We start from the raw sequence: 19,130 nt of genomic DNA on the forward strand, positions 1-19,130 counted from the left end.
ACCGCGACCTTCGTTCGCAGAGAAACCCACTCCTACTCCTTCGGTCGCAGAGAGAGGGTTGTGAGAAGGGAGAGAATCTTTCAAGCTTGCAATGAGCGAGCTTCGTGAGTAGTATGAAACCTTCGCAGAGCAAACACGCGAGCTTCGTGAAGAGGAACCTTGCTACCTAGGGTTTTTTCCTCCCAGAGCTGCACACTGGTTCAAACCCAATGAGAGCGTCGGACAGAGAGACTAAGGGGGAGATTCATTCGTGAGCTTCAACCAATGGTAGTTTTCACTTGTGAGCAAGAGAGATGCAACGAGAGGGTTGAGAGAGAGAGATGCGGTTGAGAGAGAGAGATGCACATCAACGAGGGAGTTCCAACTTTTACATGTTTTGAAATTCAAATTTCAAAACTTATTCTAAACCTTTGGGTGAACCGGTTCGAGTCATCCACAGTTGTAAACCGGTTTTGGCAACCTCAACCAGCCCTCTTAATCCTGACCGTTGATGATGCACCATCCACGTGTCGCTCGCTGCACCTAGCAAAACATGGAACAACAGAGGATCAGAACAATAGAGGATTTTTATCCATTTATGCTGGTATATTGCTGCTTAAATGAGAAATTAAAGGCATCGTATGGTAGTGGGCCCAGTTGTTGGTAAAGTGGTGTTGGAGTGTCGTCAGCGTTTAAGAATTTTTGTCTTCGACAGGGGACAGTCTAGTTTTACTAGTGGATGAGAACAAGAGATAGATATGTTTCGGAGGATTCATTCTAGAAGAGAAGACTTCTTAGCACGTGAAATAGACCGGTGCATATAAATACACGGTCGCAATTGTAGTTGCGTAAGTGCTTACGTAGTTGGACTGATCCCTCTCTTTAGGGTTTTGCCTTGCTTTTTTTTTACATGTGAGCACCTTTTTTTTTTTTTTTTTTTTTTTTTTTTTTTTGCTAAACTTAACATGTAATATAAGCACTTGACTTCAATTATCTGTTGTTGACTCGAAATTCAATAAAGTCATCTGTATTATACTGCACCAGATCCCATTCACACCCCCTCTTTTTTAATTTTTGTGGACCCGGCATGTGTTGTAAGATCTAAATTTTGTTGTTAGGCTATTTAAAAAAAAAAATTGTAGATTTGTTATTCTTATCATTAATTATGTATGAGTAATACAATACTTAAAAAATATGGAATTTTCAAAAATTGAATTCCATCCTCTCTTTAATCTCCTCCTCCTAACTTAAATCTCTTCTTATTTTTCGTTCTCTTTCTCTTGACACAACAAGAATGGAGGTTGGAAAAGAAAACCCCTTCATTTCATTGTTCTTCCATTTTATCATTATCGAATAGTTATGAAATGTACTTAATACCCCTACTGGCCACCCACTAGCACCAATGAAATTCCACATTATTCTCTAAACTTGGGTATCCTGAAATATTAGGATAATTATTTCTAACACTTACATCTTTTATTACTGTACAACTTACACCATTTGTGTGAAAAGATGATACGACCCTTTTCCACCTCCAATTTAGCCAATAGATTTTTTTTTTATTTGAATTTATTAAAAAAGGGGAAGAAATAAAAGAACATCCAAAGAAAAACAAAGACATGCCGAAACCACTAAGGCAACTTAAACTCTCCACCTTCGGCATGGCCATTAGTAGAGAGAAAAAACAACATCTAATAGAAACGAAATTTGTGCCTATCCAATACATCATTTTTCAAATCTTTAGCAATGTGTCTCGGGAAGGACACCGAGAATTCCAAAGTCCTAGATTTTGTATCCTTCTTAGCAAGGAAACCCACAATCGGATTAGCCTCACGAAAGCAGTGCAAGATCTTCCAGGGAATAAACTCCAAGAAAGGGAGGGCAAATCGCCATTTTTGGAGAATAAACCATGGAATATGATCGCTCTGAACTGCAGCTACCACAACACCTGAATCTAATTCAATCCACAAACCTCTTGCCCCCAGCGCTTTGGCCATCAGAACCCCTTCTATTACCACCTCAAATTCAGCCTCATAAATCTTTATAGTGCCCAAAAAAATGTTGAACGAGTCACGAACTTGCCCCTCACCATCTCGAGCGATACCCCCTGCACCTGCCCTTCCTGGGTTTCCTAGCGAGCTCCCATCTACATTAATCTTAATCCATTCCCTCTAAGGCTTACACCAGTGGACTTCCAAAGGGGGACAAAAGCTAACGTTTTCCACAAGTGGACCCAGTCGTCTGCAGCATATAACATCAGTAGGAGATTTCACTTCCCCTTTTGAGTGACCTAGGCATAGAGCAAGCTCTTGATGCGCAAATTCAAAAATCTACCAATCAGTCCTAGCTGAGTCCTCGTGAGATCTTTTATTCCTTTCCCACCAAAAATTAGCTGCTAGGATTGAGAACCCTGTGAGCCAAGGATTTTTCAGGTTTAGACTTCTAGCCTTGCCTTTTCACCACATAATCAGACCTTCAATTGACTGATGATGCTGCCAACCAACTCCAAAATAGTCTGTAAACTTTTTCCATACCGAAGACGAGAAATCATAGCTTAGAAAAATATGATCAGCATAGGGAGTTTCCCATGGGCCAATCGCCACGCTAGGGTAGAGAACCTAGGTGGAAGGCCTTTCCGCCACACAAGCGAGCACCAGACCACTTTTGTGCCTTTACTTCTAATCTCCTCCCATGCAGCACCAGTAGGAAAATCACCCAAGGGCATCAAGTTCCAAATACACAGGTCATCCATTCTCACTGTGGGAAGTTTTACCTCCTGAATATTTGAAAAGATATTTGTCAGCACCTTCGATGACACCTGTGGCAGAGCCCATTCTCCATTTATGATAAAATTGCCCACCCTGGCATTATAGCGTAGAGAAGATACGTCCGTTTGCTATAGCTCATCCGGCATAGACTTAGGTCCCCACCACTTATCCTTCCATAAGTTTGCCAGATTTCCATTGCCAATTATCCATATTTCATGATCATCCATGAAACTCGAAACCTTCTTCACGCCCAGTTCAATTGAAGAAGAGTAGGTTCCTTTGCGAAAGCAAACCATTTTTCTTTACAAAACGCGACTTTAAAAAGGAGCTAGTAGCCGTTTCTTCATGCTTTAATCTCCAGACCAACTTGCTCAACATTGCCTTGTTCGTGTCTCTGAGTTTCCTAATACTCAGCCCCCCTTCCTCCTTAGGCTTGCAGAGACTATCCCACTTCACAGTAATTTTTTTTTACTGAATCCACATCACCTGTCCAGATGAAGTTCCTCATCCACCTTTCCATCATTGCAAGAAGAGAAGAGCAAAACTGTGATTGGGAATGCTTGAGATGACCAAGCGAACTAATTTTGTCCTCCCTGCCATTGATAACAAATTTCTTTTCCATCCATTCAGCCGCCCCTTCACCGTGTCCAACACAAGTAAGAGGGCCTCCTTCTTCACTCTTCCCTTAAAGATCTCGAATCATAGGTATCAGGTAGGAAAACTTATCTGAATTCCCAGTTTATCAGCAATGATCTGCTTGCGATCTGGGGCAACCTTACCAAGGAAGATTTTGCTTTTTTCAAAATTGATACTCTGACAAAAAAATTCTTGATATAGCTTCAAGAAATTTTTTAAATTCCAAACATACCTCAAGGAGGCATTGGTGATGATAAAGATGTCGTCCGTGAAGAGGATGTGACCAGAAGTAGGGATGCCCCTAGGCTCATTAATCGTTTTCAGCTCTTTTCTCTGAACCAAGCACGACAAACCCTTGGAAAGCACTTCTTTTGCTATTATAAAAAGCATTAGAGAGATGGGCTCTCCTTGGCGCATACCATGCTCCACATCAAAAAAGCCCTAAGGACCTCCATTCACCAAAATAGAGATTTTTGTTGAGGTCAGAATCTCCTCAAGCCAATTGATCCATTTGTTAGAGAAGCAAATCTGCGCAGAACCTAGAAAACATTAGATTTTCCAACTCACAAGCCACACTAATATTATTGTGAATCATCTTCCCCTTTTGGAAGGCTCCCAATTCATTTGAAATCAATGAGGAACTCCAATCTTAGTGCCATCACTTTGGAGATTATTTTACAGAAAAAAATCCCCATGCACAGGGGTCTGAATTTATCCAGAGCATCAGCTCCATCTACTTTGGGGACTAAAACAAGGAAATTGCAATTTATCCCATTTGGCATGAAGCTTATACTAAAAAACTGCCTTATCGCATTGCACACCTCCGTCTCAACCATGGCCCAACACCTCTGAAAAAATCCACGGAGAAACCGTCAGGGCTAGGGGAGCTGTCTAGATCCAGTTCCCAAACCGTCATCCTTATTTCATCGTTCCTGGGAAGCGAATCCAAACTATAGCAATCAACCTAATTAAGGACCCTTGGAATACAATCCAGAAGCTCCACGTGATTCACCGTTGGAGTGGCTCTGTGAAATGTTTCATAAAAGTCAACAATAAAGTCTCCCAGCTATTGTTGCCCTTCCACAATTTCCCCATCATGCTTCTTTAGAGATCTAATCATGTTTTTGTTTCTTCGCATCTTAACTGAGAGGTGAAAAAATTTGGAGTTTCTGTCACCAAAATTCAGCCATCTTATCCTAGCCTTTTCTGTCCAGAGGCGTTCATGGTTCTCGAGGGCCTTGACCATAACCATCTTCACATCAACCTCCAAAGAAAATAAATGGTCACTCATCATCCCTTCTCTCTCAACCTGTTCCTGAACCTGAGAGAGGGCAGTCTTCACATTTTCAGCACTCTGTCAATGTGAGGGAAGGAAGATCGTGCCCAGGACTTCAGAACCCCTTTCAGACTTTTTAATTTATTCATAAGAACAAAAATAGGGGACCCATAGATCCATTTTGACCAGGAAGACACCACCACCCTGTCGAAGTCTTCATGCTCCATCCAAAATTGGTGAAATCTGAAGGGACAATTGGGAGGGCATTGACTGATCATAGAGGATAAAAGTAGTGGGGTATGATTAGATGCAATTCTCGGCAAAACCTTCTGCGAGCAGTCTTGAAATCTGGCCAGCCAATCTTTATTGCAAAAGCTCCTATCAAGCACTGCACAAACATTCCCTACTCTCCTGTTGTTGCTCCAAGTATACTTTCTCCCAACCGATAGCACCTAGGTCATGAAGTATGCATCAACCATAGCATTGAATTTCGTCGTTGAACCCAAATTGAAAGATCCAAGCCCTCTTTTTTCATGCGATTGGAGGGTGGCATTAAAGTCACCAATCAAGGTCCAAGGAGTAGGGGAAAGAGGGGAATCCACGACCAAGTTCTGCCATAAAGACCTTCTCTCCACTCTAAAACTGCAGCATGCACAAAAGTAACTTGCAGTTGGCTGAGACCCAAATCAGGGAGATCGTGATATGTTGCTCAGACTCCGAAACAACCACAGGAATACATAAATTTCTCTTCCACATAATCCACAGATTAGAGATTCTACCAGCTCTATTATTATAGAGAAAACTATTATGAAAACCCAATTTATTAAAAAATAAATTAGGGAAATCACTTACAGGCACCATTGGTTCTGCAATACACAGAAGGTCTGGATCCTTATTCTTTATCAAGTCCTTTAAGGCGTGCCTACCGACCGCCTTCTTCATACCTCTGATGTTCCAGAAGAGGATCTGCATAAGGTCACTTCTTGGAAATAGCCTGACGGTCAGATTTGGAGGTCTGCCCCGTCGCTGCAACTGTCTTTCCCTTCCTTCTAGCCTCACCCTCTACCCTAACCAAGGCATTGTCAAGCTCTGCGACTTCCTGGTGTTGGATGATCACCCTTCCACCCTCAATATGAGAAGAGGATAGACCCGAAACTACATGTTCCTCACCACCCCAATCTTGGCCATACCCACTTTTGCCACCTCTAGACTAATGTCAACCCTCGCGACAACTAGCGTACATTACTCTGTTCTGTCGAGGGCGTAGAGTGCGTGAGATCTGAGCCAAATCCGCTTCATTCACTCTCAATTCCATAACATCAACACCCTCCACCATCTCTTCACTATCCTGCTCAGAAGCAAGGGACTCCCTCTTAGAAGAGGAGAAATTTGAATCACCCGGGTCAGAACCAGATCCATACCCACTGCCAAAGTGGATTATCCAACATGACAGGGTCGTGGGTATTCTCAACTTGGTTGTAGAGAATAGGCAGAATCACTTCAATATTTCCTTGATTAACCCGATTGGCGCTTCCAAAATTAGGAGATTCTCTTAGCGCAGGCTGAGGAGTCCTATGTAAGGAAGATTCCTTAATAGGAGGAGAAATTTGATTACCTGCCAATTGAGGACTTCCATAAATGTGGCCACCAAAAAGAACAGCTGCACCACCACCCTCTTCCGCCTGGACAAGTTCAACTATGGAGAGGTTTCCACCATCCTCCATCATTGGCACCTTTCTCTCCTTGTTCTTCTTATCTCTGCACTGGGCAGTAGAGTGTCCCAATTTTTTGCAAAAAAAAAAAAACACCTATCAATGTCATCTTCATAGATTCGCTGCTTGAAGAAGAAGAATGAATCCTTGCCCGGCTGCCTTCTTTCTACCTAAATTTCCTCCACGCTGGTGCCTCCTAGCTCAATTTCTACGAGAACATGAGCGTAGTCCCCCATGGTTGCATTCATTGTACTACGATCAATCTCCACCGGTCTGCCTGAGGCTTTGGCCATTGATAATAATATCTTGTCGTGCCAATACTTCATTGGTAGTTCAGGATAGCAAATCCAGACCAACTTGGTTTTGATGTGCTCTTCATGAATACTGAATTCCAGGCACCTTTGCTGAAATCTTACAATCTGGCCTTTGACCTTAATAGGCCCTTGTTTCCACATAGAGGCCATATCGCCTTCAATTTTGAAGCGGAAAAGAATATATCCTTTCCCTAGGGGTGCCCAGGTCACCTTACCTTTCAACTTCCAAGTGGTATTCGCTTCATTCCTCACATCATCCATTGAGGCATACCAAAAATTTACCCTGCCAATCAGAGCATAAGAAAAAGTTTGGAGTTTTTCTTCGTAAGCCTCCTGGGGTATGATGATCTTCGTGAGGGATCCTGCATAAATCGGGTCGAGCAAATCATCAATGTTAGGCAAAGATTTTTTGGCCACAGTAGCATAGGACTATTTTCTTCCATCCTGTCCAATGATCGCCTCCTTCCCAGTCTAAATCTCCTTCTCAACTGAGCACGGGGCATGAAGATCCTTTTCCACCAGAGATGAATCAGCCAGATCCATCCTAGAAGCCAGTAGAGGCATGACAGTCGGGCCCCAAAAATCAATAGTCCTTTACTACTTGCCTCTGTCTGGTAGCCGATCCCCATGGGGTGCAACGCCACCCACCAGCAGTCCCTCCTCCGCCTCAGAGCTTCTCTCTCCTAAACTCATCATCATTTCATCGTGAGTTACGCTGTTCAGCCAATAGGCTTCAATACATACTATAATGAATTTACTATTTAAGGTATCCTTAAATAATGACTTTCATGTATATTGACCATTGGCGCTCATTTGGCTTAAGTTTGGCCTTGATTCCAAACCCACCCTGGCCCACCCTAAGCCTGAATAGGGCTTGGGCTAAGATTTCTAACTTTGAGGGGCGGGTTAGGGTTGAAAAAAACTAACCCTGTGTTAGGGCCACAACCTAAGCCCGGATCTACCCAACCCGGCCCTGATTTTAACAATTATTTATGTAATATAATTTAGGGCTATCACCCTATCCTTTTATTTTGAATAATGGAATTTGGGTCATTGATTCTTATGGCTAGGTGTCCTGACCACCTATTATTGTGCTGCACATCATAATTTTAATTGTATATTGATCATTTGATCTATTGGTGCTTCTTTTTTTTTTTTCTAAATGCATAGGACACATGGACAAAACTTGGCCGATCAATTAGGGCCGGATTAGGTTGGCATGAGCCCGGTAGGGTTGGGCCTGGGTTTTAAGAAACTAGCCCAACCCGGCCCTGTTTCATCCCTATTGCAAACCAAAATATGAGAAGTCTCACTTAAAGTATAGAGGTAGGTTGGCTTGAACTTAAGACCTCCCCCTTATGAAGTCACTAAATCACCATTAGGCTACTAGTCCTTTGATGGCAATTAACCCAAATTAAAAGTACAATAAGAAAATCGTCCTAGAGTCTTTACTAGTAACAACTCAATGAGGGTAATTTCCATTTAGCTTGTTGTCCAAAAGTCTCGCAAATCAACTGAGAGCGAGAAGTTTTGATTGTTCCTACATGGTACAATACAACATTAAGTATTTATTAATAAATATTGGGATGGGATATTACATTTGGCCTTTGAGAAGTAGTTCTTCTTGGGTCTCTTATCCTTAGGTGGATTTCCTTTGGGTGGTGGGTTTTTTTGCTTTAAACAGCCACTTGCATTACCTCCTACTTCTCTATATTTTTCGGCATCAAGATGATGAACTCTGATTGTTGTAATGGGCATATTTACAGAGGTAGAAGTGGAGAAAATATAAGAAGGAGAGTAGCCCATAGAAAAAAATGGGAGAACCAAAGGAGCAAGATAAATGACCCAAACCTGTGATATATTTTTACCTAGAAAAAATTATAGATTTAAGAGACAATCGAACTGACCAAGACTGAGTCTGGTCATTTTTTAAGCCTGGCAAGTCTCTATGACTCTTAACTAGGTTTTATGATTTGTTTTTACTCGACTTAGGTGACTCACCCGAGTCAAAACCTAGTTTTCCAACTATGCTTGAATTTCATCAAACTTTTATTGTTCTGATTCCAAGGTTCAATTTCCATCTTCCATTGGTGACCAAGGTTCTAAAACTTGAGAACGGTCACGGGATTAGTCAAGATCTATACCATTTTGGATTGTTCTGGATCGGACCGTATTGGACAGATCTACCCTTGTTTTGTTTTTTAAATTAATTTTTATTAAGATTTTATATTTGGACCATACATGTAGATCAGGATCAGAAAGGTCATGATCAAGGATCAATCAAGGCCAATACTGTTCCGATCTGGTTGATACTGACCATTCTGTTCCATTTCTTAGATGTGACTCTCTCCCTTAGCCTTTACAATTTTTTATACAAGATTATCTTTCGCATCATGGTTTAGCTTCTCATCTTCACCAGATCCTACTGTGGAGGTTGTGAGATTTTACACACCTGCATTCTCTCTCATTTTTTTTAGTCATAGTCATTCTTTACTTCAAACATTAACTACAAAAGACTCCGGAAGATGCATCCTGTCCCAACCTTCCACTCTTTTTGATGATGAAGGGGGGACAAACCAGGATGCTTAAACCTAATTCACTGCAACAAATAACGCCTATAACTTGGATTTTTTCGCAGTAAACTTTGGTTTTCTATCTGCATTTGCAGCTGCACTTTTGTAGTTGTTGTAGCTGCAATGTTTTAGCTACATGTTTTTTTCCCAGGAAATCTATATTTGTGGATTCTAGCTGTAGAATTTTGTGCCCTAAATTTGTAATTGTGGTCTTGTAGTTGTGGATTTTTTAGGCATCAAAATTTTGCAGGTTTTAACTGCAGAATTTTGGGCCCCAAAATTTGTAGCTGCAACTTTGAAGTTACAGAATTTTGTGTAGCAAAATCTATAGTTCCGGAATTTGGCTTCAGAATTATTATAATGAAATTTGTAACTATAGATTTGAGCTGCGAATTTTTCTACATCAAATTCTATAACTGTGGATTTTCGTTGCAGATTTTTTATTTGTGAAACCTGTAGTTGCGGATTTTTGTTAGCAAAACCTATAGGTGAAGATTTTTGCTACAGATTTTGTGTAGCAATTCATATTCCTGACATGCGAGAGAAGTGATTATTCCTCTCATTGATGAAGAATGTCGACCCCGGAGAGAGAAGAGCGGAACTAATTTTTTCAGGCCACCTACATCTGATCCGGTATGAAACCAATACGAGCAAGCAATCAATGCCTCCCTGAAACCTGACCTAACTGTCAATCTGGAACTAGAAGAGGGGGAACTAGCACTCCCCTTCCATTATCCATTGAGAATTCCCCAGGAGTTGGTCTCACCTCTCTATATCTTATGAATTATGTATCATTATTGCCACGATAGACAGACATTACATAGACAATAACATGAAGATGTGTGTTCCATCCTTGGCTGATGAGGCAGAATACAACGCTGGTGATAGTTAGGAAAGACTGTTTGTCAATCATTTATCACAACGATGGATTGTAAAAGTAGATATCAAGACATGAGGACGCTGGTTCAAGAATTGTCCAACACTCGTCGACTCGGGATTCGACCTCAACTGCATCCATTCAAAACTGGTCCGAAGAAAATACTGGCAGAGATACAGTGAGGGGATCTTCACTGCAGATGTTACTGCCTACCCTTAAGGCTACGCACATCGTGCATGGATTTTTTATCTACATCAAAAGTCAAAGCCTTAAGCTAAGCAGCATCATCATTGAAGGATTTGAGTATGACCTTCTCTTATCTTAGGGCAACCATTCCTAATGTAGATAGTTCTCACTGGCACCATTCAGGGTCCCTGGGGTATTCTGAATGATCAACCGTTCTTCCTGCTATTTTCTTCACGTAGGGCTTATTTACTCTTTCCGAGCTCTTTCTTTTGATCTTTTAATGCTTCGGATTTCCTTCTCTAAAGAAAAGAGACCTAACTCTCTAGGTTTGCAGTTGGTAAGAGACAGGATATCATGGACGTCTTTTCTTTTTTTTTTGGCTAAAAGTTAGCAATTTTATAAAAATAATGAAAGAATGAGAGGTACAAAACCACTTCAAAACCCTGCTTCACCTTGGCATGGCCATCAACAAAGCAGAGATCCAAAGCTTAGAAATTACAAGAACCTATAACGAGGTCTATACTGCAAATCCCATTCTAAATCAGACAAAATAAAAGAAGGAGATGAACTCCAAGTAGTGGAACTTCGAGTTGCCGCTGCATGTTTTGGATCACAATGAATTAAAAATAGATGTAATTGTGAATCCAACCGTACCAAACTGTACCAGGCCTGCCGAGTTAACCGAGTTTTTCATACCACTGTACTGACAATCGAGCCTACCAAGCCGAGATTGACGACTAGAACAACTCCTTCGATTAGGCCTCTCGCCGAAGAGTAAGTATCTGAACCAGTATCAGCCGACGAAAGAGCATCTCCCGTGATATCCTGCGATACCTATTTCCTGAACTCGCATAATCCATTTAATACATTATACATTTAAAATAAAAATCCATTTAATACATAATACATTTAAAATAAAAATCCTTTTAATACACAATACACCTAAATCTCCAACTGTGTGTAGCTCTAGTGTTGTTACTTAGTGAGGTTGTTAGTGTTAGTTAGAGTTTTTATACCTGTATAACCGCATGTATCATGGTGATAACCATCTGCATATATATAACCGCATGTATCGGTGATAAATGTTTAAAAAAAGGGTAATTTACAACGCCACCCCTTGGAGAATGCCAATATTAGAGGGACACCCCCTCTCTTTCACCAAATTGGACTCGGACCCCCTACTGTCAGTCAACGTTATATGATGCTTTGAAATGACGTTTTTGCCCTTATGAGTAAAAACTGATAAATTAGACATTTTTCATTATCCCAAAAATACCCCTCCTTACCCTTTTATCTCTCCTTCTCTCCTTCTCTCCTTCTCTCCTTCTCTCCTTCTCTCTTTCTCTCCTTCTCTCCTCTTCTCCCTACCTGCGACCAAGGGTTCAGACGAGTTCCAGCAGAGATAGAGAGGGCAGTCGCCGGAAAATACTTCTCCTTTTGTCCCCGGCGAGTAGTGCTTCCCATCCAGTTTCTGTCGCAGGCGAGAAGATATTTTTGTTTGTTTTTGTTTTTTTGTTTTTTTTTTTTTCTCTTCTCTATTTTCCCCATTTTGATCTCTAGTTCTCTATTGGGATTTTGTGTGCTCAACGAGACGCCGAAGATAGACCCACGAACCTGCATATGCCGTCGTGGAGGGGGTTCGCTGTCGTAGTCGCCGTCGTCGAAAGAGTGTTCGCAGCCGCCGTAGTCGCTGGAGGGGGTTCACCGCCGTAGTCGCTGGAGGGGGTTCGTCGCCGTAGTCGCTGGAGGGGGTTCACCGCCGTAGTCGCTGGAGGGGGTTCGCTGCCGTAGTCGCCGTCGTCGCCGTCTTCGAAAGAGTGTTCGCAGCCGCCGATCTGCAAGCCAACCCGTTCTTCTTCTCAACTCATTGAGGCTGACTTGGGAATAGAACCATTAAGGGCAATTTTGGTACTCCATTATTTTGAAGGGCAAAATGGAATTTAGAAAAAATATTAACTGCTGATGTCAGCATTCTTGGTATATNGGTTCGCCGCCGTAGTCGCTGGAGGGGGTTCGCCGCCGTAGTAGCTGGAGGGGGTTCGCTGCCGTAGTCGCCGTCGTCGCCGTCGTCGAAAGAGTGTTCGCAGTCGCCGATCTGCAAGCCTACCCGTTCTTCTTCTCAACTCATTGAGGCTGACTTGGGAATAGAACCATTAAGGGCAATTTTTGTACTCCATTATTTTGAAGGGCAAAATGGAATTTAGAAAAAATATTAACTGCTGATGTCAGCATTATTGGTATATTATGTAACGTTGACTGACGGTAGGGGGTCTAAGTCCAATTTGGTGAAAGAGAGGGGGTGTCCCTCTAATATTGGCATTCTCCAGGGGGTGGCGTTGTAAATTACCCAAAATTTAATCAGTAATCTATTTTATATTTTTACTTAGGCTATGTTTGATTGTAAAAAAAATTAAAGGAAAGGGCCGGGCCGGGCCGGGCCGGACAGGGCAGGGCAGGGAAGGAAAAGAAAATTTTTTTACTTCAAAAAAGAAATATATGTAATCATTACCCATATGACTTTAATATTAACTTCAAATCATTCCACATTTTGTTATAAAATTTCACTTTACTTTGCATCCAAAACCCTTTGCTATAATATATAAAATAAAATTTACATGTAAAATGCATCATTACTAAATATGGTTAAAAAAATTAAGTAATTTATACAATCATATGGGGTAATGATTATAAACATTTATTTTAAAGTATGAAAATGTCACTTCCCTTTCCTTTAAATTCCCATTGCAACCAAACGGAGCCTTAGGGGTGATAATTTCTAATGCGAAACAAAATTACATAATTCTAATTGGAGGAAATTCAATATTCAATTGTTGAAGAATAAGGTTTTGACTTGGGCTAGTCATCTGAGTCGAGTAAAAAAAACATGAAACCCAGTTAGGATCGTGAAGATCAGCCCAAGTTTTAGAAATGATCAAACTAGGTCCAAGTTAGTAAGAGTTTTCATTTTTTTTTTTTTTTTTTTTTTTTTTTTTTTGTTATTCATTTTTAGACTATTCATGGACCATAAGTTTAGTCTACAACTAAATAAAACAATAGAACTTTTGTTAGTTGTGTTCAATATTAGCCACTTTTTTTTCTCCTCACCTGTAATTCAACCATAGCCTTTCTCCTTCCTCACATGAAGAAGGAGAAAAAGAAAGATATTAAACAAATAAGAAAAAATGACTCGCCCAAGGCATCACTTTTTTTAACAGAAGAGTTGAGTCGGAAACCCTGATTTTTCAGCTATATTCAAATATGAAAACGATACAATAAAATAGGTAGTGTTAGTATTGAATACATATCGTATATTTGACCCATTTGGCAAAATGATTTATAATAATAAAAAAAAGGCATAATAATATTTTATATTATAATTTTAAAAGAAAAACCTTTAGGATAGTCCATGTGTCAAATTTGTTGGTGTATCTCAATTTAGGGGAAAATAACACTATCTGATCATGTGGCCCCTACACCCAGATAGACAGGGTGAAATGACAGCCCTACCCTCACAAAAAATCCACTCCATGTTGATGCCCATGTGCACCTCCTCATTGGCCCTTATGCTAATAAGATATATATAACTTATTTATTTTTCAAATAAAAATAATTTGATTGCATATAAAAATTAATAATTAAATTTGGTATGCTTTAGAGTTGGTTACACTATCATGTGTCATGTGAAACAATGATCACAAAAATTTCTACTTTAGTGTTAGTTTGATTTTAGTCCACTTCCCTTTAATTATCACCCTTGCAACCAAGGATCCAAATCCTCTCTAACGTTGGGTTGTCAAAAGAAGCATTCAATGACTGAAAGGATCCAAACATGATCCCAACATATGGCTGGATCTTCCCTGCTGTTGGATGCCTCTCTCGACAGCCTAGCCGTTGAATAAGATCTAGATGCTGCAACCAAATAGAGCTCATGGTATTCCTAATTTTAAAAATAAGTGCATACAATTTATAGTTTTTATGTACTGTCCCTTGATTTTATTTCATTTATATTTTTCAAATATATATTTTTCATTTTAACTACTTTGGCATGACATATCACACATACATTGATATACATCTGACATGAACATCATGAGTGAAACTTTTTCCTTTTCCATTGATACATATTTAAAAGGGAAGGGAGGTAGCTTTCCATTTCTATTGATACATATTTAAAGACCGGGGGGTGGGGGGTCACAGTTAGAGCTAACAAATGCTGTTTCGTATTGAGCTTTTCCTTATTGTAGCTTCTTCAGTATTTTGCTATGCTTAAAATTGAGTTTTCATCATTTGATGAAAAAAATAAAATTTATCATAAAATTTGCTTAGATCACATTTGTATTTGTCCCAAAGCAATTAGTTCTTATTTCAAAAACAACCAAGCTGTATCATCTCTCAATGCCCACCATTCTGTGGCATAATAGAGGTGAGAGTAATCTTATGGCTTCAGTTATCTTAAAAGTGATTGGTTTGTGCCTTTTCAAAAGATGAGGTAGCTGGACTATGATTTTAAGTTTTGTTCAGAGGCACTCGACAGTTCTTTTTTGACTCACTGATTGACTTTGAGATATGTTAGAGAGGAGGCATACCCAGTGTAACGAGGCTCTTGCCACTTCGGGGTTTGGGAAATATCGTAATGTAAGTAGTCTTACCCCTGCTTCATGATCGAAGAGGGTTTTTTTCCACTCGAACTTTCAACTATAGGTCACAATGAAGCAATCTTACCATTGTGCGGAGGTCCACTCGCAAGCTAAAATTAAATGATATTTTATCCCCACCTATGTACCATCAACGAGTTCACATTATCAAACAAAATTGTATTTACTTTCCTTTCATACCTAACCCCCTTGTAATTGCTTCTCAAACATTTTTGAAGGGTGATCATGGGAATGATAGTCACCACATATTCCAAAATGGAATGAAGTGGTGGAATGGTATTCATGTAGTTGAACCTACAGAGAGCGGATTAAGTTCACATATGAGAATGTTCTCGTATGCACCTGATCCGTGGATTTGAAATCTATTAAATAAAGAGAGAGAAAGTGGATTCTAAATCCATGGACCAGGAGAGTACGAGAACATTCTCGTACGTGAACTTAATCCGTTCTCAAACCAATTGGTAGTTAGAATGAAGCTTAGTTGAATTTAGTATTATGGCAATCAATAACCCTCTCTTTTGTTGGATACATATGCAATCCTTAGCAACAAAAAAAAAAAAAAAATGTATGCAGTGAAATTTGAAACAGACAAAATAAAGTAAATTGATCAATTCACTATGTTGTTGCGTAAGATCACGAGAGTGAAAGCAAAATAAAACTTCCTACCAAAGAAAGAAAGAAAAAAAAAAAGGTTAGATAAAACTTCTCAAACACTTACATGTATAAGTACAATTACAAATGTGTAAATAATCAAAATCTATCATGGTTGAATTTTTTTTATTTTTCACTTTTTGGGGTGTAGATCATGCTTGGCATTCATGTAATGACAAGAGAAGGAAGGAAATTTGATCATCCTTGCAAAAAGTTATATCAAATTTCATTTTTATCTATTTTATCTTTTATATATTCCCTATTGTGAGAGGAGAAAGATAGAGAGAGTGTGAGCTGCTGATGTGTATAATATACAGCTGGACATAGAACTTAATCTCATAACAGTTTTATAATTGATCAATAGCATGAATGCTCACATGATTCTTTCGTTCCAAGGATACCTACATTCACATCTTATTGTAACTGAAGTGCTGAATTAAAAAGCTGATATTTTTTCCTTTCATTGGCCACTTATTTTGCTTCCAAAAGTTTTAAGTTAGAGGCAGAAAAATATTTTTAAATAATTTAAAAATAGTTTATCATTCTCAAGAGTTGTCATTATGATGTATGTGTAAAACTATATGATTTTTAATTTTATTGGAAAAAAAAACATTTTATAAAAAAAAAAAAATGAGGTTGCAACTTAGGCACCGTTTGATAACGTTTTTGCTATTTCTGTGTCTAGAAACAGTAGAAATGGCTTTTCACATTTCCGGAAACGAAAACAGATTTTTTGGTGTTTGATAAACATGTTTCTCGAAACGTTTTTTGCAGACATAATGCCACTGAAAACCCAATAGTATCATCGGATGCCCAAAAAGGAGAGAGGGTTTGGTTGCCTCTTTTTAAGTTTAAATAGGTGAGAGATTTATCGAGCACAATAGCCTTTTTCTCTCTCTAATTCATTTCTAGAAACGACAAAATAAGTCAGACTTGTTTTGTCGAAGTCGTTTCTAGAATTGTAAATAGGCATAAATTTTGATTTATGTTTCTAGAAACGGGTGAAACGAAACAACTTTCCCAAATGCTCTTAGGCCGTTTCTCCTTTTCTAGGAACAAGAAAATGCAGAAACAACAGAAATGAAACGTTGTCTAATGGTGCCTTAGTTTCACAAACTTTGATTACAACATGATTTTCCTTTTATTTTTAATAATTAGTAAGTAATAGTTAAAATCAAGGTTTCTGACTTGACTTGTCCTTTTCGAAACTTGATGAGTCGGGGATGTGAAGAGGGACTGTGCTTATTGGTTGCTTCACAGGTGAGACAAAAAAAAGGGACTAACATTGAAGACAACAAACAAAATTTTAGTTGTTTGGTATTAGACTAAAGTAGTTTATATTCTATGAATAGTATATTGACTAAAAAAAAAAAAACCAACCCCGTAAGTTTCATGTCTCTAGCAAAAACATCAAATCAATAAAAAATACAGATTGACTTGAATTTGGTCAGATAATTTCTTAAACCTTGGGTGATTCTTTATGATTCTTGACTAGAGTTTCATGCTTTCTTTTTTTAACACGACTCACCCAATTCAAAACCTGGTTTTAACTATACCAGTGATCTTAAACCAGTTATAATAGAGATCTCATTTATGTAACCACGCATAATTCCTATATATATATAAAAAAAAAAAAAATTACACGGAAATGTTTACATTGATATGGAGTATAAATGACAAAGGTTAACTATAAAGCCGATATCAATGTTTTCTATGCTATCATTTTTGCTCATGCATGGCAAAGAATGCCATTGCCGCCCAATAATGTAGGAAGGAAGGCAAATTCGATGCTTTTACAAATTTTTTTTTATCTTAAGATGCTTTTTCAAGTTCAGTGTAACCAATTATGGTCATCCTTACCAAAAAAAAAAAAAAAAAATTATGGTCATTACCAGAAAAAGAAAGAAGTAACCGATTATGGTTACACACAGCAAAACCCATTTAAATAAGGATTTAGAGCATTTGCTTCCAAGAAAACGTTACTTACCATAAATAGTGTGAACTCAACGCCATTGCCACATGTCTATCTTCAATCTTCATTAATTTTGTAACTCTCTCTGATATCGGTAGTTAAGAAAGCATGAATGAGATTAAAAAAACAGAAGAAAAAAAAAAAAAAAAAAGAAAGATTGATAAATTGTAGATCATTAATGTATCATTCAAGGCTTCTTTCAGTTCCTTATAGTTTATGCTATCAAAGCAGCCAACGATGTCTGCTTTTATGGCTCGGTCAATCTCTCTCCAACTTTGTACATAGGCAAAGAAGTTCTGTGTTATCCTTATCTTCCTAAAACCGTGTGAAACACTAGAGGCGAACGTTCAATTCAATACATTGGAGATGGCATCCAACACCATTCTATCGAGCTAGGGAAAACTTGGAAAGAGCTAATCCTGCGAACCAAAAGTATTGGTCTATTTTTTTTTTTTTTTTTTGAGAGAGAGAGAGAGCAATGAATTTCTCTACACAATCAATTTGTTTTTTTTTTCATACCATGGAGTTGGAGATATTGATTTGGCTACTACCCTATTGCTATGTATACCACTTATAGTAAAGTTTTGGAGGGAGTTCCAGTGTGCTTCCATATATTCCATCCTGTCTTACAGACCTAAAAACAGGTATTAATACACATAGCTACCCCCATCTCTGTCAGGTGCAAAGACATCACAGGCTTAGCACCTGGTAGTATTGGCCATTCCAGTGTATGCCAACCGATATCGTCGTCCCTTGATTAGCAATGGATCTTCAACCCATAGCCATCACCCAAGTTGTAGGAAATGTTTACAGGCAACTTCTGAAGCATATCAACAGCATCAGTACTACCATCACTAACAGCTTCAGAACGTTTAGTACAGAAGAAGGCTAATGCTATCATAAGGACCACGAGAGAACCTGCAGTAATCATTTTACTCTTGTTACTACTATTCATGGTTACTGCAAAGGAAGAACTGATTGTGAGCCTCTCTGGTACTCTCACTGCTTCTCAGGCTTCTCCCTGAGTGCAGGGAAACAACTTGGTCCGTAAATTAATATCCACTGGTGTCCCTTCAAAAAATAAAACTCCACTATTGTGGACCCATCTTTAGGGTTGGGGGAGGAGAGGAACTGACTCCTAATGAGAAAATAGAACTCCATTTGGGATCACTCTTATAGGTGTTTATTTTCTTCCTTTTATAAGACTGTTTTCCGTCACAAATTTCCACTTCAGCAAACATTGGTGGCTCCTTGTTATAGAGAAGACCTCATCCATCCCATTGATCAGGTTTCAGACAAAAGTGCCATAAGACTCTTAAAAGTATGTCAAAAATGACCAGAATTACAAAAAAAGGTATTACAATCAAATGTCATTCTTGCAGTTTTATGAAACCAAACTCACTTCTTAAGCATTTCCCAATAAATAGTTCAAATTTGACCAGAGAGATGGGTGTTTATCCTCCATCACATGGACCCATCCAAGTCCACAAGAAAACACAACCTCGGGAGAAAATGAAATATCATGAGCATG

The sequence above is a fragment of the Macadamia integrifolia genome, chromosome 10 (genome assembly GCF_013358625.1).
Source record: "Macadamia integrifolia cultivar HAES 741 chromosome 10, SCU_Mint_v3, whole genome shotgun sequence".
Classification (NCBI taxonomy): Eukaryota; Viridiplantae; Streptophyta; class Magnoliopsida; order Proteales; family Proteaceae; genus Macadamia; species Macadamia integrifolia.